At 44.8% G+C, this 26,603-nt stretch overlaps 2 long non-coding RNA genes across 4 annotated transcripts; one reads left to right on the top strand and one right to left on the bottom strand.

Moving 5' to 3' along the window:
- Positions 1 to 544: 544 nt before the first annotated feature.
- On the top strand, positions 545 to 25,015 carry LOC120405566. Its single transcript, XR_005598677.1, has 3 exons — positions 545 to 691; positions 21,083 to 21,124; positions 24,763 to 25,015. It is a non-coding gene; the product is annotated as an uncharacterized LOC120405566 (long non-coding RNA).
- LOC120405565 lies at positions 1,165 to 8,207 on the bottom strand. 3 transcript variants are annotated; one of them, XR_005598674.1, is made up of 3 exons: positions 8,077 to 8,207; positions 2,053 to 2,152; positions 1,165 to 1,547 (listed from the first exon to the last, which is right to left on the bottom strand). It is a non-coding gene; the product is annotated as an uncharacterized LOC120405565 (long non-coding RNA). The 3 variants fall into 3 exon arrangements; XR_005598675.1 differs by lacking the exon at positions 8,077 to 8,207 and adding an exon at positions 6,442 to 6,494; XR_005598676.1 differs by lacking the exon at positions 8,077 to 8,207 and adding an exon at positions 5,928 to 6,001.
- Positions 25,016 to 26,603: the final 1,588 nt, after the last annotated feature.

Genomic DNA, 26,603 nt, shown 5'->3' with positions numbered 1-26,603 from the left:
TGTGAATGAGGAAAGTGTGGAAGGTAGCACCTCCAGACAGCTGCAACCCTTGGAGAGGGGGATGAGAGCCAGACCAGATCAGGAGAACAGGTCAGCCACTGACTCCTCGCTCGCCTCCTCAGCCCCCCACCCCCCTGGCTCGCCTATGCAGCTACCGACACTACCTACCCGACCGCCCGCTCGCCTCCTCAGCCCCCCCAGCTCTCCTCCTCACCCCCCGCCACTGGCCACCTGCCTCTTCAGCCCCTCTTCTCCCTCACCCGCCGCTTGCCTACTCACCCCCCGTGGGCCGCACAGTGAGCCCACCTACTCACCCCTGCGGGCTGGACAGTGAGCCCACGTGGGCCGCATGTTGTGCAGGCCTGCTCTATCTGATTACCAGTAAACAGCAGGTTAATTCCCTACTTGATCTCATGCTGGTGTACAGGGTGGGGACTGAGGACTGAAGCAGACACCCAGAATACAGGAAATTAGGGGAAAAAACCCATCTGTTTGGCAAGCAAGCAGAGGTCTCTGAAGAGGCAGAGTGCTGTACTCAATTGCTAGAAGGCTGTTTTGTTAACCCAGGTGGGTTCTTCTGTTTTCTTCTGTTATGGGTACCCATAATAAGACTCAAGAATAAAGCCTGGAAGATTACCACAGCTGGTGAGGACTTTCTAGCTTGCTACTGTCTCTTTCCATCATCTTACAGGTAGGAACAGGGTTCTACACAATTGATGTCTTATTTTTCTTTCTGGGGGTGATGATCCAGAAGGTTTATTTTACAGGTGCCTATTCTGGTGGGTTTCTAGAATTCCACTCCCTTTGAAAGCCAGGTGTAATTATGAGCTTAATGCAAATCTCCCCCCTGCAAACTCTGAATGGAGGTAAAACCTGCTTTTGGTCAAGTATTTTTCTCTCCAAATCTGTTCTAAGATCTCACACTCACTCACTAAAAGGTGGGTGTCAGTGGGGCATGAGGAAGATAGATTCTCATTGCCATAGTAACCCCAGTTATGGTTTAAATTTAATATATCCTTTTGTAAAAGCGGAGTGTTTTTTTTCACTCCTCAAGCTCAGGGGAATTGGGGAGAAGGTTGTAAGAGGAGCTGGTGGTGAATTGTCTATGTATTACAATTTTATTCAGAGAAGCAATATCGCCTTGGCATTTGCAGCTATGTTGTTAAATGGTGGTGAAGGCTTTAATGAAGCATATGGTTAATCAAAATATGTAAAAATGAAATTTTTATTTTTGCTGTGGTAGGAGCTTAATCATAGCAGCTTAGTTCCTAAGGGTACTGATCTGCGGGAGGAGTGGAATTATGCTGTCCAGAAATGTTTTGAAGATGTCAGTGTTCCAGTTAATAGGGGGTATACTTTGAACTGGTTGCCTTGAGGGGAAGTATTCCAGAAGGAAGAAGTCTTGAGTAGCTTTGTGCCTTTAAGGCATGACTAGATAATTGTGGCATAATGGGACTATATCTGAGAGCAGTGTTGCTGTCTGTCATCACCAATAAGTAACAATAAGGGCACCATCTTTCTATGAACTGTTCAGCAGTGGGGCAGCCCTAAAAAGGAAAACACAAGCAAGAGAGCAATTTAATTATGCTGCCTTTTTTTGTGCTTGTGCTAGATTTTTCAGGGGAAACGCAAGAGTGGGGATGTGAATGGACATCTGCCAAATATTTTGTGTATGCTTAAGGACTCATAGAAAATCTGGTCTCAGCCAGTGTATTCCCATTGTCTACTCCCCACAAAAGTGAGACAAGACAATCGAAATGGGATACCTGCAGCTGCTTCCTAGTTGTTTGTGTAGTTTACTCTATGCAGCTCTTTGTACCTTAGTTAGAATAAAACAAAGTCCTAAACAGAACAAGAATAATGTGCCCAATCAGTAGAATATGGATAATAAAAAGAGATGACCAAATATTGCTTCCTGGGATATCTTACTCATGGTCGTCCCACCCCACCCCGCTTTTTAAGACCATGTGTATTCCATTAGCTTCATCTAAGGGTTCAAAAGGTCTCAACACACCAAAGGAAGAGAGAGAGTATATTCAAGACACCACTTACCCAACAAGACTAGGACATATGTTTTAGCTGGTTTCAGTCATAACTCAGGTAGCTCTTCTGTCAGCTTGTGTGAAAGCCTTTGTATAGCATGGTCTTTTCCCTGAAATATTTAATCAGCTGTTACCACTAATCAGCAGACTGTTGGCTACCCAGTACTGATTAAGATTACAATTGTAATTCTGTTGTGTTTACACTATGGCATTTTAATAACAGTACAAGAAATAAAGAACCTAATAACGATGAACTTATGTAATGTTTTAAGGGGTGGTTTTCATATTTCTTGGAAAAACTGTCAAATGTGACTAGAGAGAACTCCATAGTCAGAATCCAGGGTTAATCCACATATTTCCTTTTTAAAAAGACGGAATTTAGACGGTTGCGTTTGGATAATAGCATATTATAGTATTGGCTTTTACTACATAATCAGCTGTTGGCCAAGAATTGGAATGCCAGTGTGGGGAAGACTGAGTTTCTACTATAAATTCTGAAAATCTGGCTTTATGGCTTTGTCCTTTCTGGTCTTTAAATCACATCTGACTGATAATGGGATATGATTCTTCAATTTTTACAGAAAGATTACTGGAATCTGTGGTGGCTCTTGTAAGGCTTAAAGCTGAACAAAAGAATGTTTTTTGTGTGTTGATTATAAAAAGTATATAATAGGATGTTCTATACTGCAATTATTCATTTTTGTCCAGTCTCCTGCCTTTGACAGTAGTGTGTAGCATACTGCTCAGTAGAAGACAAATCCCAGCCTTCCTCCATAATAAGTTAGATCCCTGTAAACCACAGTGAATAAGCACCTTAAAACAGAGAGAGTGTGCAATATTTTATGCCCTAATTCAGGACAGCACTTAAGTATGTGCTTAAGTTTGATTGAAGTCAATGGGACTTAAGTAAATGCTTAAAATTAAGCAGTGTTCAAGTGCATTCCTGAATTGGGGCCTATACAGAGATGGAAGCTAAATTCCTTCCTGACTCCAAGAGATACTGGGTATGACAAGAATGATAATAACCACCTTCGCTCCAAAGCAGTGATGCTTTAGCAATATTGTAACATGTTCTGATTCAAGGCCCTGTCCACACGCTGGGGCTAAGAGTATTTCCTAAACTGGCTCTAAAAAATAGCTCAGGCTAACATAGTTAAGGCATTGTTTACCTATCCAATAAGGGAAAAAGCCACAGCCATTTTAGCTCATGATCTTGCCCGATGTGTAGATTCTCAGAAAAGTCAGAGGGACTGTGTGCAGCATCGAGACCTTACCAGTGTAGTGGGTTTTATTTTGTTTAATCTTTAAACTAGCATCCTAGTCTAGAAGAGTTTTTTTTGTTTTGTTTTTTTAAACCCAAAACACTACCATTTAAAGATGAGGCATAGCGATCTCAATTGGGCTGGCAAATTTAACTTGTTTTAGCCCAGTGTAGAAAAGACAGACCTATCCCAATGAATAAGATACCATCCTACTCATTAATGGGAGTTAGAATAGAGGACACTGAGACACAAATGTGTCTTTGCATTTCCTTATATTAAAGCAAAATTGCAGTCATGTATTTCTGTGTTTTAGACCTTTCAGTCTTGGTACTTATCAACATATAAACCTGCTGGTCCCCCACCCCCATCCCTCCAAGGCTTTACTGATACCTGTCAAAATGGTCCTGTCTAAGGTGCATGTTTGTACATATGTTCTACTGACACCTCCCTTTTCCTCACTCAGTGGCTATATGGACTAGGAATGTAGGCAGTTTGGCTAGTTATGTTCTGATGTGAGCAGCAAGCGTTGTAAAACATGTCAACCTATATGGGTTGTCTGTTCCAATTTTGGGGAAAAAAACTTGGAAAGCTGCAGCGGAACCTAGTGTCTGGAAAGGAAGCCTCTAAAAATAGCCAAGAGCTGTATTTAAGGAAAGCAGATTGAGACTTTATTTGGAGGAACATTCTCAGACTTCAAGAAGTTCAAAGCTTTAACAAATAAATACAGTTTATATCTACCCTAAAGATAAAGTTAAGGGTACTAAGGAATAGAGGAAAGGAGAGAAACTACTGAAAGCTATACACAGAACCTAAATTTGGGTTTTCAAATTCATCTAGGAGGAGATTATAATATTACACCACATTCCTTAGCCTTCTTGTGGCCCAGAGCTGCAAACTATCAGTAGCACAACATGCTCCTATTTGTGGGACCTGAGCATGATATTCACACCGAGTCTTCCATGCCACGAGTGAGGGTGTGGAAACTTTCAGTCTCTCTCCCTTCTGGCTGTTTTAGAAGAAGTGTCAAACCCTTCTCAGCTAGTGAATCTCATCATAGTGCAGGAGCCTGCAAGCTATAGCTAGGTTCTGTTATGGCTACCCTTTGCCATGGTATTGAGCACTGTGAGGGAGGAGTAAAAGCAAGGGGGAGGGAATGATGCTGGGCTTAATGAGCCTTTTCATTGATGGCAGACAAATGTTTCTTCAGTTACCAAGTGTAATTGAAGAGACATTTCAGCGTAATGTGCACAAGTTTAATCGTAGTTAATGTAGAATTTGCTGGTGCTGCCTATGGGTGAAAAACACAGTCCTGAAACTAAGTCTTAAGTCACAGAATCCTGATTTGGGAGTAATGACTGAGGGAAAGATTGTTTCTTGAATGCTTAAAATAAGTTAAAATGTTTGTAAAAGTGTAACTTTGTATGGGTTCATTATTATATATTACTTATCTAACACTGTAGCTCTACACATGCTTTGCAAAATGATCAGACCAGAAGAGCTTGCATGCTAGAACACAAACACAGGGAAAGAGTGGGGGATTTGAAGGAGGGGGTGATTAGCAGACAGAAGTGGGAGGCTCTTCAACTACACAGAGCAATATGGAAGAAGCTCAGAGAATTAATCGGAGAGGACTGGAAGGAGCATAGTGAAGGAGATGTTTATAGTGCCCCCAATTTTAATGTCTTCACTGTGTCCATTTAGCAGTTGGGAAGTCAGTGTAGCCTAGTTGTTAGAATACCAGCTTAGAACTCTGAAGAGTGGGGTTCTCTTCCCCACTCTGCTTCTGACTGGTCAAGTTTCTTGACCTCTACACCTGCTTTCTTGTCCCTAAAATAGGGATCCTTCCCCACCTTTGAGATCTTGTCATGAAAGAGGCTGTAGAAGTAGGTTGGTTTCATAGTTATGAGAGTCAGCGGGATACCCAAAATTCCACTGTATCCATTCAGGCTTGTCTAGGAATATCATCAAGGTTCCTCTATGCTCTGAGGCTGTGGTTCCTCCTGTCTGCTCTACTAGTGAGGTCAGAATAGTTATAGCCAGAGGCAGGTGGAAGCAACCTAGGTAGAATGTTTTGAGCAACCCACAAAACACCAAATAAGTACTAACGGGGATATATCCCTTGTGCAGCGTCTGAGAAATCTTATGCAGGATATATTTGGATATACCTAACATTTGAGCAACCAAGTAAATCCCATCCCCACAAAAGTTTGCTTGTTAGAAATGGAATCAAGGCTAAGCTTCTTCCTCAGAAGAGCTGGGTGGTAGAAGCATTCAGATTGGTGCTGAGCTGAAGTCTATAAGAGGTAGGGAAATAGCCATCCCCTTCTAGCTATGTGCATACATTGCATAAATCACTCAGGTATTAATGTGCCAAGTACAAACATTTTAACTTTAGCATCATCCTAAACATATTCTTTCCCCCTTCCTCACTGGAGAAGTTGTATTCTGTCTCTCTTCCTGCTAGGCTATTTACCTGAGAACAAGAGAGCTTTTCTTAAAGAGAAATAATTGAATATATTTTAAAAGATAGAACCACCATTTAAGACTCTAAATTAACAAGCTATAAGGATAGGCTTAAAAACAACAAATTAATACTCTTTGGAAGGTAACAAAAATAAACAACCTTTTAAGACCAAGTTCTATTCTTGAGGAGTGGAAGATGTTTCAAAGACCATGGGCAGTGTAAGCATTGAATCTTAGATGACTGGAGGCTGTGAGGGGAGGAGGATGGGGTAAATAATGTGTGGGGGAGGGATCAATTGGCCAGGTAAGGCTTTGTTTACACCAATGGTCTCCAACCTTTTTATGCACAAAATCACCTTTTGAATTTAAGTGCAACCCAGGATCTGCCCCGCCTCTTCCCCAAGGCCCCACATTGCTCACTCCATCCCCCTTTTTTCCCCCACCCTCACTTTCACCAAGCTGGGGCAGGGGTTTGGGAGGGGGCTCTGGGCTGAGCCTAGGGCAGGGGGTTGGGGTTCAAGTTCTGGGAGGGAGTTTGGGTGCAAGAGGGGGCTCCACGCTGGGGCAGAGTGTTGGGGTGCAGGAGGGGGTATGGAGTGCTGGCTCTGGGAGGGGGATCAGGGTTGGGGGTTGAGGTGCGGGAGGGGTTCAGGCTCCCGCTGGGCAGCACTTACCTTGGGTGGTTCCCAGGGCTAAGGCAGGCTCCCTACTTGCCCCGGCCCCATACCACTCCTGGAAGCAGCCAGCATGCCCCTGGGGAGGGGGAAGGAGGAAGGGGGCTCTGCACACTGCTCCTGCCTGCAAGCACCATCCATTGGCCACAGTTCCCCATTCCCAGCCAATGGGAGCTGCAGGAGCAGTGCTTGCAGGCAGGAGTAGCACATGGAGACCCCTGTCCTCCCCCCCAGGAGCTGCAGGGGCGTGCTGGCCGCTTCCAGGAGCTGCGTGGCACCAGGACAGGCAGGAAACCTTGCTTTCTCTTCAGCAATGGTTAATAGGTGTAATTGCTATGGTTATAAGTTACCTCAGTTCTTCCTATGCAGCCTACTTTATTCTTAAACACTCTACAGAGAAAACATATTAATCTGTGTGCAGGTTCTTTTATTGATTTTAATAAGTTCCCAGAGCTCATCCCAACTCTCACATGGATTTTGGCAACAGAAGTCCTTCAAACTCCATGTTATGGGGAGTTCACCTCACACCAGCCCTGGAAGGGTTAACGTAGCCAAAGAGAGGCCAATTAGCCAAAGGCTACACCTGGAGGGGAGCTAGGCTGCACTGAGGCTTAATTGGGGATGAAGTTCACCTGGGTAAAAACAGGCAGGGCTTCTGTAAAGCCAGTGAGCTAGCAATAGAGAAGGGGAAGAGGGCTGCAGAGAGGAAGCCTGGAGCCATGCTCCCTGATACAAAGGGGGGGGAGTAGGAGCCTGTAATAGGAGTGTAGGAAATAGTTTAGGGAAGGAACTGCAAAGTCTGAGAGTGTATAGACCTGTACTGCTGGTTTGAGGATACCTGGACTGGAACCTGGGGGAATGGACTCAGGTTCCCCTAAGAGCTACTGTAGGAGTGGCACAATCAGTGCAGTGAATGTGGAGACTGCCTGAGACTTTGTAGAAAGAGCTGCTGCTGAGACTCCAGAAGGGGAGTATGATTGTGACTTGGCTGGAGATCTAGGCCATGAAGCTCATAACTATTGAGAGAAGGACTGCAGAATGAGTAACTGAGGCAACTGGGCTGACTGACTGAAGGACAGGGCATGGACAGTGGTGAGCTAACTCCCTAGGTGAGCCACAATGCAGTGCTGCCAAGCAGTGAGTAGAGTACCCTGTTACACCCTACCTAAGTGGGATTCCTTGTGGTTAAAAGTTCATCAAAGCTTTAGCTCAGAAAAGGCCCCCATTCTTATGAGATCTCAGTGAGCCTGGTCCTTCCAACCCTACTAGGGTTGCCAACTTTCTAATTACACAAAACTGAACACCCTAGCCTTGCTGCTTCCCTGAGGCCCTGCCCCCCACTCACTACATCCCCCCTTCCTCAGTGGCTTGCTCTCCCCACCCTCACTTACTCTCACTGGGCTGGGGCAGGGGCTTGGGGTGTGGGAGGGGGTGAAGGCTCTGGCTGGGGGTGCGGGCCCTGGGATGGGGCTGGGGATTTGGGATGCAGGTGGGGGCTCCAGGCTGGGGCTGAAGAATTTGGAATGTGGGAAGGGGCTCTGGGCTGGGGCAGGGGGTTGGGGTGTGGAGAAGTGAGGGCTCTGGGCTGGGGGGAGGAACTCAAGGCTGGGGCAGGGGGTTGGGGTGTGGGCTTACCTTGCACAGCTCCCAGTCAGCGGGGCTAACGTAGGCCGCTTGCCTATCCTGAAACAGAGTTGCACACACCCCAGAAGCAGCCAGCAGGTCCAGCGCTAGTAGGCAGGGGGCAGGAGACTCTGTGTGCTGCTCTCACCCGCAGGCACCGCCTCCCCAGCTCCCATTAGCTGGTTCCTGGCCAATGAGAGAGCGGAGCCGGTGCTTGGGGCAGCACATGGAGCCTCATGGCCTCATCCGGATCCTAGGTGGGGGAGGCCCTGTTGGCCACTTCCAGGGCACAGCGTGGTGCCAGTGTAGTGCTGCAGCACCGCCAACCGGACCTTTAATGGCCTGGTTGGCAGTGCTGACCAGAGGCTCGAGAGTCCCTTTTCGACTGGGTGTTCCGGTCGAAAACCAGACACCTGGTCACCCTAAACCCTACCCTAACGATTGGGGCCATCTGGGGCCTGGGGTTCTGTCAGTTTGCTGGATCAGGAAGAAGGCCCTAAGCCTGTTTATAACCAGGCTATTTATCCAAAAACCCCTTTCTGTATCTGTTGGTCCCTGGAGAATCCAGTTTGAATTGGTATATGCAAACCTCTCCAGGGGACTTCAAAGGATTGGTAAGAGGAAGTGCATTATCATCCCCCTCCCTAGTGGAGAAGGTACATACAATGCCACAATAACACAATTGCATTTTTAAGACCATGTACCCACCAAAGGTATTAACCCTAATTTAATAATGTTTAACTTAATTCAGGAAAAATTATCTAAATTCCATAAGGATTGTTCAGGATATTGTCAGCCTGTCACATTATGTATGCAACATCTCACACACTTGGAATGCATAGAAATTGTCTCTAAGTGGTAGGAGCTGATGAACTCTTGAGAAATAAAGATCCTGTTTTCATACAAAGATCCTCAGTTAGAAAGAGGCGAGGGAAAAGAAATGTGATTGATAAATAGAACTGTTTCTTGTTGATAGTGTATTTCAAAATGCTCCTTGAGGTAGCAGTAGCTTTTTTATAATCCTGCACTTAACGCACAAACTATGTTATAAAAGTTTTAGGTCAATAAGCTATGATGAAGAAAGTAACATTTAAAATAGTGCACGCTGTTCTGGAGATGAAATATTCAAGGTTCTCTGTATGTAATTTATTGGTGAGAATACAGTTTGTTCACTTTATATAAAGTTACTATACTCTTTTTGAACACTAGACTGTAGAGGAGAGGTGAGTTGTTTGTCAAAGATTGGACGTAGGCAATATGTGTAGTCTTTAGTGCCATATTGTTTCTAAGCCTTCCATCCCTACCAAGTCAGTAAATACACTGCAGTCTTAAATCTCTCTCTCTCTCTCTCTGGCCTTAATGTGAAAAGGGGGATTGTACTCACAACTGAGACAAGTGTCAGTTATGTACAACAGAGTAATTCCTGTTAACTTCAGTGTTGATTTAAATGCACAGCCCTGATTAACTGGCTATACTAGTACTATTACCCCTCCCACGCCCAACATGTCAGTAGTTTGCATCTTCTACAAAGTAGAAGCCGCTTTCTGGACTAGTTGAAAGACCTAATGTCAGCACAGATCATGCATGCAAGCTCATTACCCACCAGCAAGAGGAGAAACTGCTTGCTCAGCAAAATATTTTATCAAACTAAATAGAGAATTAGCTTTCTGAGCCATCATTGTGCTAAGTTAAGTCACCTCCCTCTGCACATCAGAGGTGAATGTATTTCCCAGTTACTGAATAAATCTGAATTGATATGGGCAGGTACAATACTTGCTATTTGACCTTTTGCTAGCACATTTTAATGCAGAGTTTAAAGCATCACCCTCTACTGAACTGAGATATTTCAGTTTTCATGTCTGCTCAGGCAAGACTGAAGATTCATTGCTCCAAATGGGCTTCCTGTCTGATATTTCTGGCTTATACGTTATCAGTGTAACCCTGAGTGGAAGCATAGTTTGCTCCAGCTTCTCTTGCAGAGGGCAAATTCCCACTGTATATTTACAAGTTCCATCTCTAGACAAAGGGCAGTATCTGGCACACATTTTATTCCATGCACAGTACATTTCTTTTATAACTTTCTTCATTGTCACTGTTTTGGAAAGCTGGAGAACCTTTTCCACTGCTACCTTCTAACTACCCTTGTAGTGCATAATTCCCCTGATAATGTGTGTGTGATCCAAGCTGTCAATTACATTTATGGCTAGACCCTACTGAGAGTGGTATTTCTCTCATTAGAATAAATTAATAACCAGTCTCAACTGGAAAAAAACCTTTAAAAATAATGGGAAGGTGGACAAGAAAACAAATGGCTGTGATTAGAGAGAGACCCATTGGATGCTCAACCACCAGCTCACAACATGGAAAAGAAGACTCGGGCTATGTCTACGCTATGGACCTTACAGTGGCATAGCTGTGCCACTGAAAGGTCTCCTATGTAGCCGCTCTTTGCTGGCAGGAGAGTTTCTCCTGCCGACATAGCACTGTCCACACCAGCACTTTTGTCGGCTAAACTTATGTCACTCTCCCCCATCTTCACTTACTCCTTCCCCATCCATTACTGACAAAAGCGGAATTGTAAACAAAGCCTCAGTGACTTTCTCCTCCAAAAACACAGGCATTGCTTGAAGTAAAGGGGAATTGCCACTAGCTATTGGAACTTTTATCCACTCCATAGGCCAGGTCTACTTTAGGGGAGTTTTCTGGGAACAAGAATTGTCCCACCTAATCAGGTGTGCTAAGCATACTAATGACCCATCTAGTCAAGTGTCCTGTTTCCAGTGGTGGGCAGCTTCAGGTGAAGGTGTAATGAATAACTATGTAATAACATCAGAAAAGTTTTTCCCTAACTGCAGGCAGCTAGTGATTGGTTTACATCTTGAAGCAAGGTTGAGTTTCTCAAGGATCTGTATGAGGTTCAGTCTTATTTAGCATGCTCATTAATTATCTGTAAGAGAGAGTAAATAGAAGGTTAATGAAATTCACGATGATACTAAAACGAAAGGAGTTGTGACCATTGCTGGGGGTGGGGGGAATACAAAGGGATCTAGAAAGAATAAAGTTATGGTAAAGAAATAGGAAAGTGGGATTATTTTGGGAGGGGGAATAAACTAATACATCTGAGGAAAAGTACTGGTAATCTGAAACCCAGAGATCCTTTGGGATTGAAAAATTGGGAAAACAGTAATGAGGATAGGAAGTGTGAGAGACATTTCCAATGACAAGGCCAAAAGTCATAGTATGCAATCCTGGAGTTGTCGTCTTCCTATATGCCTCTGGTGATTCTGTTGAATCCAGTTCTGGCTGCTTCCGTACGAGACAGAAATTGTTATAGGCCATTTAGAGGAAAAAAGCATAAAAAATGGTTAGGAGGCTAGAGACCTTATGAGGAAAAAGTTAAAACTGTAACTGGTGTAAACAACGATGAAGCAGAGACATAGAATAGGGTTGCCAATTCTGGATTCAACAGAATCACCACAGGCGTATAGGTTTCATCACATGACCTATTTATTTGAAAAATAATCTTTAATTCCTGGAGACTCCAGGATGATCCTGGAGGATCGGCAACCCTAACAGAATTGCCAAAAAGTATTCAGAGATGAGGAGAGGAACTATTTGGTTCAGAGGGTTATAGCTAGGTAGGGAACAATTAGAATGAATATCAGGAAAACTACCTGAGTGAGAGTGTCTCTATGGTGGCCACCTCCATTATTTTTATTTAAAATTAAACTGGATTTTTTTTTTAAATGTAATGTTAGGCAGCAACCCCATATTAATAAAGAGATGGTCTGGATGACCCAATGTATGTCAGTTTTCTCCATCTTTAAAGTCTGATTTATCAGAGTGCAACATGCTTAAAATTAACAAACATTTGAGGTTTTTCTCCTTGTGTCTAACAGAGAGCAGTGGTACCAATAGATACCTACAGACTGGTACAATATTTGCCTAAGCAACTGTATAATTTTGGTTAGGTTTGCAGAGGTATTTGCATAAAATATCTTGTTTCATACAGCGATGCCTTGTCACTGCCACAGTTAATGTTCTCAGTGTTTCCACTGTAGTCCCCTATTTTCAAGGGTTTGTAATTCTGCTGTATTAAAAATTTACTTCTGGCTGAAGTTAGGCACTTTTAAGTGTGAGCCCAGAACTGAACAACTGTATGTTTAAAATATCCTTTTCAACTCTTTCTAAAATATAGTTCTAGGACTGCTGCTAGGGTTTACACTTGCAAATCTCTGACCTGTGTTAAAATGCAGTTTTGTGAGTCTCACGGCATGGTGCTGCATCATGACGTGATGATGAAAAATGTCTCAAGGGAGCATCTTGGAGGTCAGAGCTTTGGTGCATTTTAACTGTTTTATAAAATACTCAAATCACTTTTCAATAGCATTGCTGAGTATGTCAAGTAAATAATGAATTTCCAATATACGTTTCATATAGATTTGGAGCATGCTGGCATTCATGCTTGGCAGCAACCTTTGTATCCTTGATGGTAAATGTTAGGATAATGTACCAAAGACAAGTACTTAAAGAGGGATTAACAGACCCATTAATGTTTAGCAGGTAATCTACATTCTTAAAAGCTCTGTACACATTTACATAAAACAGCTATGACATTGTACCACTTCCGTCATCTGCCTCTCTAACTCCTCCCTAGTCTTGTATGTACACACCTCACCACAATGGCTCTGCAGGTGGTGGTACAGTTTCTGGCAGAGTTCCCCAGTGTTTTTTGGCCTATTCTACCAGTCAGAGCTTCCCATTCAGTGTTTCGGGCACCAGTCCATGATGGATCTTAGACTGCTCCCAATTCCAGCATCATAAAATGGTTTTGGAGCTGCTCAAACTCAATTGTGAGTTGAATCTTTCACAAATGATATGGGGTGGCTAGTGGCAATACCCATAGCTTTGGACTACAGTATATGTCTAGGACCCTAGGGTCCCAGAGCCTGGGCTTCAGCCAGAGCCCAGAAGTCTACACTACCCTACGCTGCCAGTCTACAATAAAACAGTCCCGCAGCCCGAACCACACACAGCCTGAGTCAGCCAGCATGGGCCAGCCACAGGTGTCTAATTGCAGTGTAGACATGCCTAATAAGAAAAGAAAAAGCTACGCCTGATGTGCTGTCATTCGTTTAGCCTCTTATGCATCTAAACAGCAGTGTTGCAAAGTCAAAGGGGCAGAAACAAAAGGATTTAAGGGCCACATATCTTCCTTGGCTTTGAGTTTCTGAGAGGACTTTGTGAATGCTCCAGCAGGAGTTGGAAACCTTAGGAAAACTCTTTGTAATTCTAAATTCCCAGTGGAACCTGGGTTGCTAGGCACGTGCTCAGATTGCCCAAAGCTGCTCTTATTTTAAGTTGAGGACGTGGCAGTGAAAGCGGTGTAGCCTGCAATATCCATAAGGTATATGCTGCTATGCACTCACCTATGATTAACCTTACTTGGCCATTAAATGTCACAGTTGCTGCGTACACATGGAGCTGAAAGAATATACATTTGTCAGTAAAAAGGTGAGCGAATGAAAGAAGTTGTGAAATGACATTTTTCAGAAGGGTTGTCATATCTCAAGCTCAGAGGAAAATTGCTTTCTGTAAATCTTGGCCCAACCGAACAAAACACGCATTTCTTTCCAGTTGGGAAGCCATTCTCATCGACATAATGAAGGCATTGTAAGCTGTGACTTTTGCAAACTCTGATAGAACCAATCTGCAATCTTGACAGATATGATCTTTTCCTGGGTGCACTGTTCATTTACAGCACCAAGAGACCTCAATTAATTTATGAGTGAGGACAGCAGACTGTGAACTCTTCAGCTCAGCCTAGGTGGAGATATCCCTGTCTGAATTTATGTTCTGGTAATTTAAAAAAGATTTATATTAAGCTTTTCTTTCATTTTGAGAGTAGATTAAAATTCTAATGGAAACCATTTGTATGCATTTGTTGAATTGAATAATATTTATTACTGTGTGAAAAGGGGGGAAAGAGAAACCGAAATGCTGCAAAACTTTGCCAACAATAAAGTTAGTGAGGCAGGAGAAAGTAAGAAGCAAAAGCTCACCCAGAAAGGAAACACTTTGGTGAGTCTGCAGAAATCTTACTGCTTTACTGAAGTGTCATGAAAGGTAAGAAACTGGTATCTTTTTTAAACATATAAAATAAGAGGCTACCTCAGTGAGTGCTTCTTCTCTCTTCTCCCCTCCTCCCCCCCATCTCCTTAACCCCAGCCATTGAAATCTCTTTCAGTGCTTGAGGTGACAGGCCTTGGATTTGCATATCAAGAGCAGATTGTTTACCATTCAAACCCTCCCTTCTGGAATTCATTCCCTACTCTGTCTGACAGAGTCAGAGTTTCCTGCACTTCAGGATGAGTTGCAAAGCTTTTGTATTTACTTGGTGGGATTTGCAAAAGCACATAAATGCCTTAGGAGCACAAGTCTCACTGAAAGTCTTGTGCTTTAAAGTCAGTGGGACTTGCACTCATAAGAGCTGGCCTACACACCAGTTTTTGTACCAGTATAACTACTTTGGATAGAGGTGTGATATATATCAGCTGAAATAGTTAGATCAGTACAACCCCTAGTGTGAATGCAATTATACTGGCCTAGAGATGCTTTTATACTGGCATAGCTTCGCTTTCCTATATAGGAATAAACTGTATTGGTATAACTGCATCCACACTAGGAAGGTTGTATTGCTTTAATTATTCCAGTGTAGTTAAAGCAGTACACCTTTTGTGTATAGACGAGGCATGAGGTGCACTTAAAATTCCAACCCTTGGACTTTTCCTGAGAAACCAGCCTGAGGGCTGGGAGTTATTTGTGTTGGCTCCATTGGTGAACTGTATGTGTCTTTATAGTTCATAGTGCACGCCCATAGATGGCACATTTGGACTGGAAGCTCTTTCGGGCTAGGACCTTGTCTCCATACCTAAATGTAAAGAACTTGGCAAACTATTGGTGTTGTACAAATACATGTATATAAACTAAAACAAATAATCAGGATAGGGATTGGCCTGCAGCCCTAATTAAAGCATTGATTTATTACAAGTACCCAAAGGAAGAAATATGAGAAGGTGGGTAACACTGCAGAAACAGGGTACCTGCAGGCGGTGGGAAGGGGTGGGGGAACAGACCATCAACTGGAATGACTTGAGGACATTAAACCCATGGATTACATTGTTCTTTAAAGTATGTATTCTTCTTTTGAAACGGGGAGGTTACTAGAGGCAAAAATAAAATAAAAGCAGGAAATTCATCCAGACCTTTAATTATTTACAGATTTCTTAAGGCGCTTTCCACGTCAAACACGTTAATTTTATTTAACATATTTATCAGTCTCTTTCATCATTTGAAGTAGTGTATGCACAGCTTGAAATAGCACATAGAAAAGTAATTAGACTTGACTCTTGGTCATAATAAAATCCAGTACCGTAAACAGAGAAGTAACTTGACATCCTAGAAACTCAAGGCCAGTCAGAAACAGCAGATAAACTTTCTCAGCCTTCAAGGGCTGATCAGACTGCATTTAGGGCCAGCTTTTTATGTCTTACTCATGCTAAGTAATATCTTACTTGGTGAGTAATCCCTTTGAGGGTTTTCTTGATAATTCATTGATCTCAACACGAGTAAGAGTGACAAATTATAAAACAATAGGAACCAGATTAATGAAGGGATATTTTAAAGATCATTAATGTGTAGATGATTTCGGTCAAACATTTTTAAATGGGTATATGTTTTAAATTGTATCTGTATTTTAGGCACTAAATAAAGTTGTCTGATTCTTCAGAATGCCCTCTGTTGAGAGGAGGAGGGATCAAGCCCAAACTCAGGGTCTGATTCTGATGCCCTTAATTCATGAGCAGCCCCCCAGATCTCATTGAGACCGTGCAAGTGCTCATCATGACTAGGGTGGCAGAATCGAGCCCTTGATGAATTACCAGCCAGCAAAATTGTCAAGGCTTTTCTTTTCTAGGCTGGCCTGTGACAAGAGCTTGCATAAATAATCATCCTCTCATTGTACAACTCTCCGGAGCGTAAATTTTTTTCCTGCTGTTTTTATCTCCACTCTTACGTTTCACTGAACTGTACAATAAATTCCCTTTTTTTGTAATACAATGCATTTCTCTCTCCCAGCTCTCCCCCATTCTTCGGTTGCCTTTAGGAATCTCATTTGACAAAGGCCTCGCTAATGGAAATGCAAATTTCCTACCTGTCACAGAACACTTTCTGATAGCAGTGGCACAGCAGAGTCAGAATGCCAATTCCTCCCAGGCATGAGTATTTTGTAACTTCACTGAAGCCAGTGAAGGTTGTGCCTGCTAACACCTGGGCTAAGTTTGACCCAGGGTGTGCTAGCATCATGGAGAGGGACCAAGTTCTAGGAAATGTTCAGGAGACAGATTAGTTTATTAAACTGTGGGATATAATACAAAACTGATTAGATTTAAAGCCTTATTAGACATTGATTTATTCAAGCTACTCATCCGTTTCCTGTTTAGTAATTTCATTTTACTTTAATAGACAGCCAACTTCTCTCTTCATTTGTTGGTGACGCATTAGTGAGTCTGGCTCTGATGGTGTCCTATCTAATCTTATCTATCTAGGGTATGGCCACACTTGCGAGTAGCAGCGCTGGTGGAGGCTTTCCAGTACTGCAATTAGTAAGTGTCCACACCTGCAGGGCACATCCAGCGCTGCAACTCCCTGGCTGCAGCGCTGGCCGTACACCTGGCTCAGCATGGGGAATAAAGATTGCAGTGCTGGTGCTGCAGCGCTGGTCATCAAGTGTGGCCTCACACCAGCGCTGTTATTGGCCTCCAAGGTATTAGCAGATATCCCAGAATGCTTTTATAAATTACTCTCTTTGCTTTGTTATGCAGCCTCTCTTTCTTTTGTTGTGAACTCGGAGCCCCGGAGCTGCTTATCTACAAACACAGCTCCTGTTTGCTGTGATCAATCTGTGAACAATCAAATGAGATAATGAGGCAGGCAGGCAGGGAGTGTTTGCTTGACAGAAACGGGGCAGAGGGGAGAGAGGAAGTCCGTTGGCTGCAGGCTTTTTGCAGTTAAGAGTTAAGGGTAAGGGATCGGGAACATGTTCTGATTTTTCAAGGCAGGAAGGTAACACACAGTGTTGGCTCCAAAAATCCACTCTCTCTCTCTCACCCGCTCCCTGTCACACTACGCCCCACCCCACCCCTCTCTTTTGAAAAGCACGTTGCTGCCACTTGAACGCTGGGGTAGCTGCCCATAATGCATCACTCCCAACAGCGCTGCAAATTTGGCCACACACCAGCGCTGGTAGCTGTGAGTGTGGCCACACACCAGCGCTGGCCCTGCACAGCTGGACGACCAGCGCTGCAACTACCAGCGCTGCAGATTTGTAAGTGTAGCCATACCCCTAGGGTTGCATGAAACCATGTCCATAAAACCATAGAAGGCACTTGCCTATGTAGTTTAGCAGATTAAACAATGTCTCTTGCCTTTACAGTCCCAATTTAAGCAAGGGAATGACCTTTCGGTGGTTTAAAATGGAATTGCCTGAAGTCCTCAAGTAATCCTGGGGCAGTGCATATAGAATTGGGCAGCTGTGTTTGGGAAATGCTTAGGCCTTGGCTACACTTGCAAATTTGCAGCGCTGCAGCAGGGTGTGAAAACACACCCTCTCCAGCGCTGCAAATTGCGGCGCTGCAAAGCACCAGTGTGGTCAAAGCCCCAGCGCTGGGAGCGCGGCTCCCAGCGCTGTACGTTATTCCCCACAGGGAGGTGGAGTACGGACAGCGCTGGGAGAGCTCTCTCCCAGCGCTGGCGCTTTGACTACACTTAGCGCTTCAAAGCGCTGCCGCGGCAGCGCTTTGAAGTGCAAGTGTAGCTATAGCCTTAGACTGTCACCAGAGGGGAAAAAAGTAACCTTTGGTTGGTAGAAAAGGCAATTTCCTCTCATTTCGGCTGTGGAAGCTTTGGAAAGTTGCACTTGTTCTGCTTTCCCTTTTCTTTGGAAAACCTAAGGTATTGCACGTGAAGGGTGGGGGAAGTCCAGGGGACACTGATTGCTTGGGTGGGAGCAACTTGGGACCCCTACTGGTGCTGGGGTCGGGGGGTTGGCAGGGCTGGCAGTCTCCCTACCCGGCTTCTCAGAAGCGGTAACTTGTCCCTCCCTAAGCTCCTAGCTCTGTGCACTGCCAGCTCCGCAGCTCCCATTGGCTGGAAACAGCAGGGGTGGTGCCTGCAGGGGTGGTGCCCGCAGGCGGAGGCAGCATGCAGAGCTAGGAACTGAGGGAGGGACATGTTGCTGCTTCCGGGGAGTCCGCCCAAGGCATGTGCCACTCAGAGCCCTCACTCCCTCTCATGCCCTAGCCTTGACCCCCCTCTCACACCCAAACTCCTCCTGCTGCTCTTGGGGGGGGAGAGGGAGAGTGGGGAGTTTGACCCAAAACTGCCCCAGCCCTGGAGCCAGCTGCACCGGTTCTGCAGAAGGCTGTGACCTCCATGACAAACTTGCAGCCTCAATCATCAGGGCTAGTGCCAGTCCTATGATGCCTGCTACTCATGTCCTCTGGGCTGAAGTCAACTTCTTTGAGGCTGACTGTCTAACCTAATATCTCTCGCCAAGAAAATATACCTTGCTAATCACCACCTAATCAGGGTGGACCTGGACGACACGGGCACATTTGGAAAGCTATTTAGGTGCCTAAATGTACAGATAAGTGCTTTTGAAAATCCTACTAGGCACCTAACTCCTACTGAAATCCAGACTGAATTAGGCTCGCTGTTCTTTCTTCTTCTTTAACTTTACTCCCTTCTGCCCACCAGCACTACCCTCCATTCAGCTTGTTCCTTTGTCATACTCACCAGCATACGTTAAAAATGCCAAACAACTCAATCTCAGTAATGATGGCTCTCCCTGCCTTCCTTCTGCACAGAGCAATTCTTTGTTGTCCCCCTTAGTTTATTAACAACAGAGGGAGAATAATATAAAGCTGTCAAATGCCCAGCGTGCATTCCCATGTATCTGCACAGATCTTATGATGCTGCAAATAACAAAGGACTTCACTGTGACGTGGCCAGTTAAGTTACTTTCATAAGCACAGAATCCTCCCTCCACGATACTCAGAGTTGGCTAGCAGCCGCCAAGGCCACTTATTGTGGAGAAGTGGTGCAGCCTGTTTAAAAAGAATAATACCACTCTACACAAAGACTTTTCCACTGAAGTGAATGATACTTTCCATGGCCCAAATTGCTGGGAAGTAATTCTCTAGCCGTAGAGCAGAGATCCTAACATTCAGTGCTTTCCTTGAATTATTAAAGGGCAATACTGCACAGTAATCACTACTGTACTGCTTCAGAAACCCTTCCCAACAATGCTCCCCCAGCAGAATAAGTACCATTTGCTTTAATGGATAGTTGCTACACTAGGGAAGAAGGGGAGCCGCACTTCAGACTGATTTGCATTTTCCATGAGAGTGAACAGCATTGTTTCTAATATTGATTCCATGCATGCTTTATATTTAAAAAATTAAATTCCTGGCCCTCTTGACAGGTCAGTGTGGTTTTCCTTTCCTTTCCTTTCCTTTCAATAATACCAAAAGCAGGTTGCTGACAGCTTCAGCCTTCTGTATAGTCAGCAGTACAAGAGAACAGCATAGTCCTGAGCAAAAGTCAAATGGTCTCCCAGGAGCGCCAAACCATTAAAACAATTGCTAAGGGAGCAAGAGAACGATAAACATCTGCTGTTTCCCTACACAGCATACACTAGTGTGTCTCAGTTTCCCTCTTTTGGAGATGGGCCTGTGCTCAGGTTTGGATTGACTCAGAGCTGAACTTTTCTAGGGTTCAAGGATTTTCTGATCCTGGGTTTTCGTTCACTCCGTGACCAACAGTGGAAGCAAATGCAAAGTTAGGATCCAGATCAGAACTTCCCCAAATTTGGCAGTGTTCTAACAACATATTCTGGTTTGAACTCTTCTCTGATGGAAACTGATGAGACTTTGGAAACTGCCAGTGGTCAGAGCTGGTATCCTCTCTTGGCAGTGACCAGTGCTATATACTTAAGCATGGAAAGCAACCCCATAATCAGGGGCGGCTCTAGACACCAGCGGGCCAAGCAGGCGCTTGGGGCGGCCGTTTCCCGGGGGGGCGGCATTTGGCTCCGGTGGAGCTCCCGCCGGCATGCCTGCGGCAGGTCCACCGGAGCCCGGGACGAGCGGACCTGCCGCAGGCATGACTGCGGCGGGTCCCGTCTTCCCGCGGCTCCGGTTGAGCTCCCACAGGCATGACTGCGGCAGGTCCGCTCGTCCCGGGCTCCGGTGGACCTGCCGCAGGCATGCCGGCAGGAGCTCAACCGGAGCCGCGGGAAGAGGGGACCCGCCGCGGGACCGGGGAAGGGCGGCGCAGCGCTCCGCGCTGCTTGGGGCAGCCCAATTTCTAGAGCCGCCCCTGCCCATAATGCACCTAATAATGAATATGAGGGGAATGTCTCCCTGATGAGTTGGCATGAGTGATATTTATGAAGAAAACCAAGATTCAAAATGTATCTTACAGCAGTGGGAGCCTCAGTATCTCACCACATAAGGGGCCTGTCATTTCTGAGGCAGTATTTCACTACATTGGTCTCAAGGCTTAATACAAAAATGTGTTGTCTTTTTGTTTTGTTTTGTTTTTTTAAAAGGATGCCATTAGCAACCCAAGTGGTATCACACACAAACCTCAGAGTAATACAAAGAAAACACCATTTTGTGTGGGCAGGGATAGCTCAGTGGTTTGAGCATTGGCCTGCTAAATCTAGGGTTGTGAGTTCAAATCCTTGAGGGGGGCCATTTAGGGATCTGGGGCAAAAATCTGTCCAGCTCAGTACTTGGTCCTGCTGTGAAGGCAGGGGGCTAGACTCAATAACTTTTCAAGGTCCCTTCCAGTTCTATGAGAGAGGCATATCTCCATATAATAATAATAAAAAAGTAAACATTTATCAAAGCATTGAACTGTCACATGATCTGACATTTTTCTTTTTTTTAAAAAGCACTAGAACTTCTGTGGCTGGCCAGCCAGCAATACCAAACAGGTAGGAAACCTGCTTTTAGAATATATTTGGAATATTGTTAACAAATGACAATTTTGACTAACGTCTCCAGTGATAAATATGTTTTAGAGGGTACAATTAACTTGTTACTTAAAATTAATTAAAGCTATTCTAGCAGATGAGTATAAAGATGTCAAAGTAATTTAGTAGTATGATAAAGGTAAATCATGCAGTGCTCAATTTATCTGTACAGGCATGTTTGCTCATTACAATAAAGAAGAATAAACAAGATCTTGTTAGCAAGAACTATATTTTTCTTAAGTCTTTGCTTAAAATCTTCCTTGAAGAGGCAATGAGAGCCAAATGACATTATAAACACAAGCTGCTATAGAAAGCGCAAATTGTAACACTCTAAAATCCTGCATTAATTTAATCCTTTTCTATTTACTTCTATGTATGGCACTAAAAGTGGTATAACATAAGCAAACACAAAACATTTCCAATTCAGGGTTGCCTTCTTCTGTTGATTTAAAAATTACTTTAAGGCATCACGTTTTGGGTATCCAGCAGATTAGCACCATCACTTGCAATGCAAGAAGAATTTGAAGTGTAATGGAGACTGGTGTGAACTGTTTTTAGCATCAAACATTGAAAGATACAGAAGGATCAGGAACAACAGCAATCAAGAGCTTTTTTTTTTTTTTTTTTTTTTTTAAACAACACATTTTAAATTCAGATGATTTTAAAAAGGTGCAATTACTGATGACTGATGGAACAGTTGATGTATGAGGTTCAGAGGTCCTTGTATATTTCTGTCTTTTCTTCCTTTGTGTATGTTTGCATTTGAAAAGGCAAATAATGACCAATTTTATATATTTATTTAGCTTAGCCAGTTTGTACAATGATCTAGGTGTGTTCATGAAAGGGGTTTGCAATGGTTTAATTAAATAGAATTGGAAACCAGGTTGTTAAATCGATGAATGTTCTGGGTGTAGAGAGCAACCAGATCTTTAGAATCCACACGTAGGCCTGGGCTACACTAACGCGGGGGTTTGAACTAAGATACGCAACTTCAGCTACACTATTCGCGTAGCTGAAGTCAAAATATCTTAGTTTGACTTACCTGGGTGTCCTCACAGCGGCGAGTCGACCACCGCGGCTTCCCTATTGACTCCACTTACTCCTCCTGCCGAGGTGGAGTACGGGCATCAATTTGGGGATCGATTTATCGCGTCTAGATGAGACGCGATAAATCGATCCCCGATACATCGGACACTACCCGCCAATCCGGGGGTAGTATAGACGTACCGTCAGGGTTCAGAGAAGGGGGATGAATAGTTGGAGCAGCTGTAGGCTAGAAGAGTGGCTCAAATATTGAGAGTGGAGGGGATGGTTTACCTGGCAGGAGCAGGCAGAGCTTTGAGGGAGGAGAAAGGATCTGTCTTAGTGCATGAGCCCTGGTAGCCACTTGCCATGACAGCCTCTCTGGTAAGGATTGCAAAAGGTTCCTTGGATATCTGCTGAACTCACTGTCTGGAGAGCACAGAGCTTGGCAGGACTGTTTGTGTTAAGTTGTATTGATTGCTTTGTCTATTATTTAATAAAGTTGAAGCCTGGGTTTCTTTCCCCTCAGTCACATGGCTCATCTGTCCTCACTGGAGTGTTCCCATGGCAATCATGGGTTGGGTTTTTATTAGCCTGATTTACTCGATAAATAAAGAGAAAAACAAAGCAAGATGATCATGGAGCAATGAATAGCTACAGAGAAAACTGTGCTAACAGCCACTGGCAACAGGCAATGTTTTAATTTCAAAGTAGAGCAGAGATTCCTAGGATAATTTTGTTTGACTTTCTGCTGCCCCCCAACCCCATTAGTGTCAGGCTCTGGCAGAGCCATCCCTTGAGTATGGCGAATCAGAGTGACCGTTCTGGGCCCTGCACTTCTGTATGTGTGTCGTGCACAGGGCTGGCTCCAGACCCCAGCGCGCCAAGCACGCGCGCTTGGGGCGGCATCCCGTGGGAGGGCGGCAGGCGGCTCCGGTGGACCTCCCGCAGGTGTGCCTGCGGAGGGTCTGGTGGTCCCGCGGCTTCGGTGGAGCATCCCCAGGCATGCTTGCGGGAGGTCCATCAGAGCCGCGGGACCACCGGACCCTCCACAGGCTGGGCTGCGGGAGGTCCACCGGAGCCGTGGGACCGGCGACCGCCAGATCGCCCCCCGTGGCGTGCCGCCCTGCTTGGGGCAGCGCAAATCCTAGAGCCGCCCCTGCTTGTGCAGGGTATGCTAGGCTGGGCTGGGGTTTGGGGGTGCTTGGGGGGGTGCTGGGTTCCCCACACCAGATTTCACCTGTATACAAAATGTTAAGGGGGGCCCATAGAGGCTGATTTGTCCTGGCCCCTGCACCACCCTAGGGATGGCCCTGAGCCCTGGAATGGTTGTTTATACAAGTTTGTTGTATAATAATTGGAGATATACCTATCTCCTAGAACTGGAGGGGACCTTGAAAGGTCATTGAGTCCAGCCCCCTGTCTTCACTAGCAGGACCAAGTACTGATTTTTGCCCCCAGATCCCTAAATGGCCCCCTTAAGGATTGAAATCTCAACCCTGGGTTTAGCAGGCCAATGCTCAAACCACTAGTTATCCCTCCCCTCCACAAGAGTCTCCAGATTTGCTTATTCCATGAATATCTTAATTGTTCCTTTTAAGCCCTATTCCAGTGACTGCCCTCTTATAACCTGTAAAAACCAAAGCCTGCTGGGAAGAGTGTCTCACTTAAGTTTTAAGTTAGAGAAGTTTCCTCCCCTCCCATCCCCAATTTGAATGGAAGAAAAGTTTGTGCTTCTAAAACAAACATCTCTGCTTCCCCTCAGGGCTGAGCTCTTAGCAGTGAGATTATTATCAGGACACAGATTTGGAGACCATGAGTATTGCAGCATGATTTTGTATTTGTATGAAAGACAGAGACCAACTGATGTCCCCAGTGGCAGTCTCTAAGGGAGTTGCATTCCATATGTTAAGGCATCAGGCATAGGTCATTGCAAGGAAGCCTGTAATAACTATTAGAGCCCAAACCCTTGCTGCAGTGTAGCAGCACCTGGGGTAGCGCAGTAGGAGAGGGCTTACAAAAGCAACTTTGTAGTCTTGATACTATGGCGATTAAATCCCATGATAGATAGAATCCACTTTGTGCTCCCCCAACCTGCTCTCAGTCTCAAAGGTTGCTATAATTTGTGCTGGCTTCTAACAGCCATTCCAGCAGGCAAAGATCACCAGGGCACTAAGGGAACCTGGACACATGCGCCCTTCTCCTCACTACTCGCCTTATGTCACTGGGCAGGAGAGGGCGTGGAATAGGAGTGGCTATGGCAGAAGACTGAGGGAATTCTTCAAGGGTGGCTAATGCTGACAGCAGGGCAGTGCAAAGCTGCCCTGCCACACAGCAGGATCTGGCCCTAGCTCACTAGTTGTAAAGAGACTTCTATACAGATGCTCAGCAGGGGGGAGCCTCTGTAGCTCTGTTGTACAGGGCCGAGTACCCTGTTGAAGCTCTATAAATAAGTCAGAAAGGGCAGAGTGAGGGTGTTTAATTGGGTTTCCTGCACTTATTTCAGTTGCAATTGTGTTTAAATCAAAAGCCATTTAAAATCCTAAACTTTCATCCATCTTTATATCAACCAACAGGAAAAGAAAAATATTTCTTTGAACTTTCAGCACACTGCTAATCAGAATGTACTATGCAAGATGCACCCAGTAGTGTTCAAGCTAAGCTGCACTTTAATCAGAAGTTGATGCTGTTTTCCCCTTTGAAGAGCTTCTTTTCCTCTGGAGGAGCTCAACACAAGTGCAAAACTTCAGAAGGACTTTTACTGAATGGCTGGAAATGAGACATGCCTGACAACAGACGGCTTCTAAACTGAAAGCCAGGGAACTGGCCCTAGTTTGAATGTTCTAAACTAAAGGCAGCTGTAAAATGTCAGTTCCTTGAGCTCTATATAAAGAACTATTATGAGGCCTGATTCAGATCTCACTTATTCTGGTGTAACTCCACTGATATGAATGGAGCCACCTCAGATTTATTCCAGGGTGAGATCGGAATCAGGGCCATACAGTCTGTGCCCTTGCTTTTTTGACCCCTGCTGAGGGGGGGTCATCCGTTACGGCAGCCTCGTCAGCGATTGGAGCACTGAGAATCCAGAGAGCTAGCTTCAGTTCTTGGCTTTGCATCTGACTTGCTGTGTGAATTTGTGCACGCCATCCCACCTCTGTGCCTGTTTCCTTATGGGAAATAATGATATTTACCTTCCTTTGTAAAGTAGTTACAGTAGAACCTCAGAGTTATGAACATCAGAGTTACAAACTGACTGGTGAATCACACCCCTCATGTGGAACTGGAAGTATGCAGTCAGGCCACAGCAGAGGAAGGAAAAAAAAAAAAGCAAATACAGTACAATATTGTGTTAAACATAAACTGCTAAAAAAAAGAAAGCCGCATTTTTCTTCTGCATAGTAAAGTTTCAAAGCTGTATTAAGTCAATGTTCAGCTGTACACTTTTGAAAGAACAATCATAACGTTTTGTTCAGTTATGAACATTTCAGAGTGACGAACAACCTCCATTCCTGGGGTGTTCATAACTCGGAGGTTCTACTGTATACCTAAGGCTGTGATTGCTGGGTGGCCGAGTAGAGCTGTGCATAGACCTCTTGGGAAGTAATGTTTTTGCCAGTAGAGGGTATTGAGCAAGGAGGTAAGAGTCTGTGTAAACAGGAAATAGTCTTCCATTTACCCCACCCACAATGAGATAGGTCTCTAATCTCTACATGATGTGATACTGGGATTGACTAAACATCCACTAGATCACAGAATACCCTGGCAAAAAGGGGCAAAGGAAAACCAACAAGCAAGCTCTTCAGCCCAGCCAGAACACCCCAAAAGCTGCACAGACCTAGCAGCAGTGCAGACACAGAGAGCCCACAGAGCACTGCGCTGGTGGGTCCAGCCTGAAGCAGGGAGTGAGGATGGGAAAGAAAGGGATGCTGGTGCTAAGGCTAGGCCTACAGCAACACCAATTTGCTTCCTGAAAGGGCTGCACCACCTTACTCCACCTGGTGGTACCTAAGACAAGGAGGTGGTGATCGTGGGAATCTACAGCCTGGTAGAACAGTGGAAAAAGGCTGGGTCAGACACAGCCTTTTTCCATAGCCCACCGCCAGCAGAATTTGATTTCCAGCAGCCAGAGGGATGGCCACTCGGGGTAAGAATGGTCCAGAGGTTCCATCAGGTTCTTGGTTTACATCAGCAATCAGGAGGAAACAGTGCATCCTGTGGTCTGTACAAGGGGGCCTGTGCTGAGGCCATTGTCCTTACCAGAAGGCCTCACAACTGCATAGATGAAACAGTTCAATACAATTAAAGAAGAACTGGATAAATATTTCATGCCACACCACAATGTGATTTCGGAGCGGGCACAATTTGATGTATGCAAGCAAGAGAAGGGTGAGTCAGTCACTGATTTCCTAACAGC

Source organism: Mauremys reevesii, linkage group 5 (genome assembly GCF_016161935.1).
Source record: "Mauremys reevesii isolate NIE-2019 linkage group 5, ASM1616193v1, whole genome shotgun sequence".
In the NCBI taxonomy this organism is placed as follows: domain Eukaryota; kingdom Metazoa; phylum Chordata; order Testudines; family Geoemydidae; genus Mauremys; species Mauremys reevesii.
This window is presented reverse-complemented; position numbering and strand designations above follow the sequence as displayed.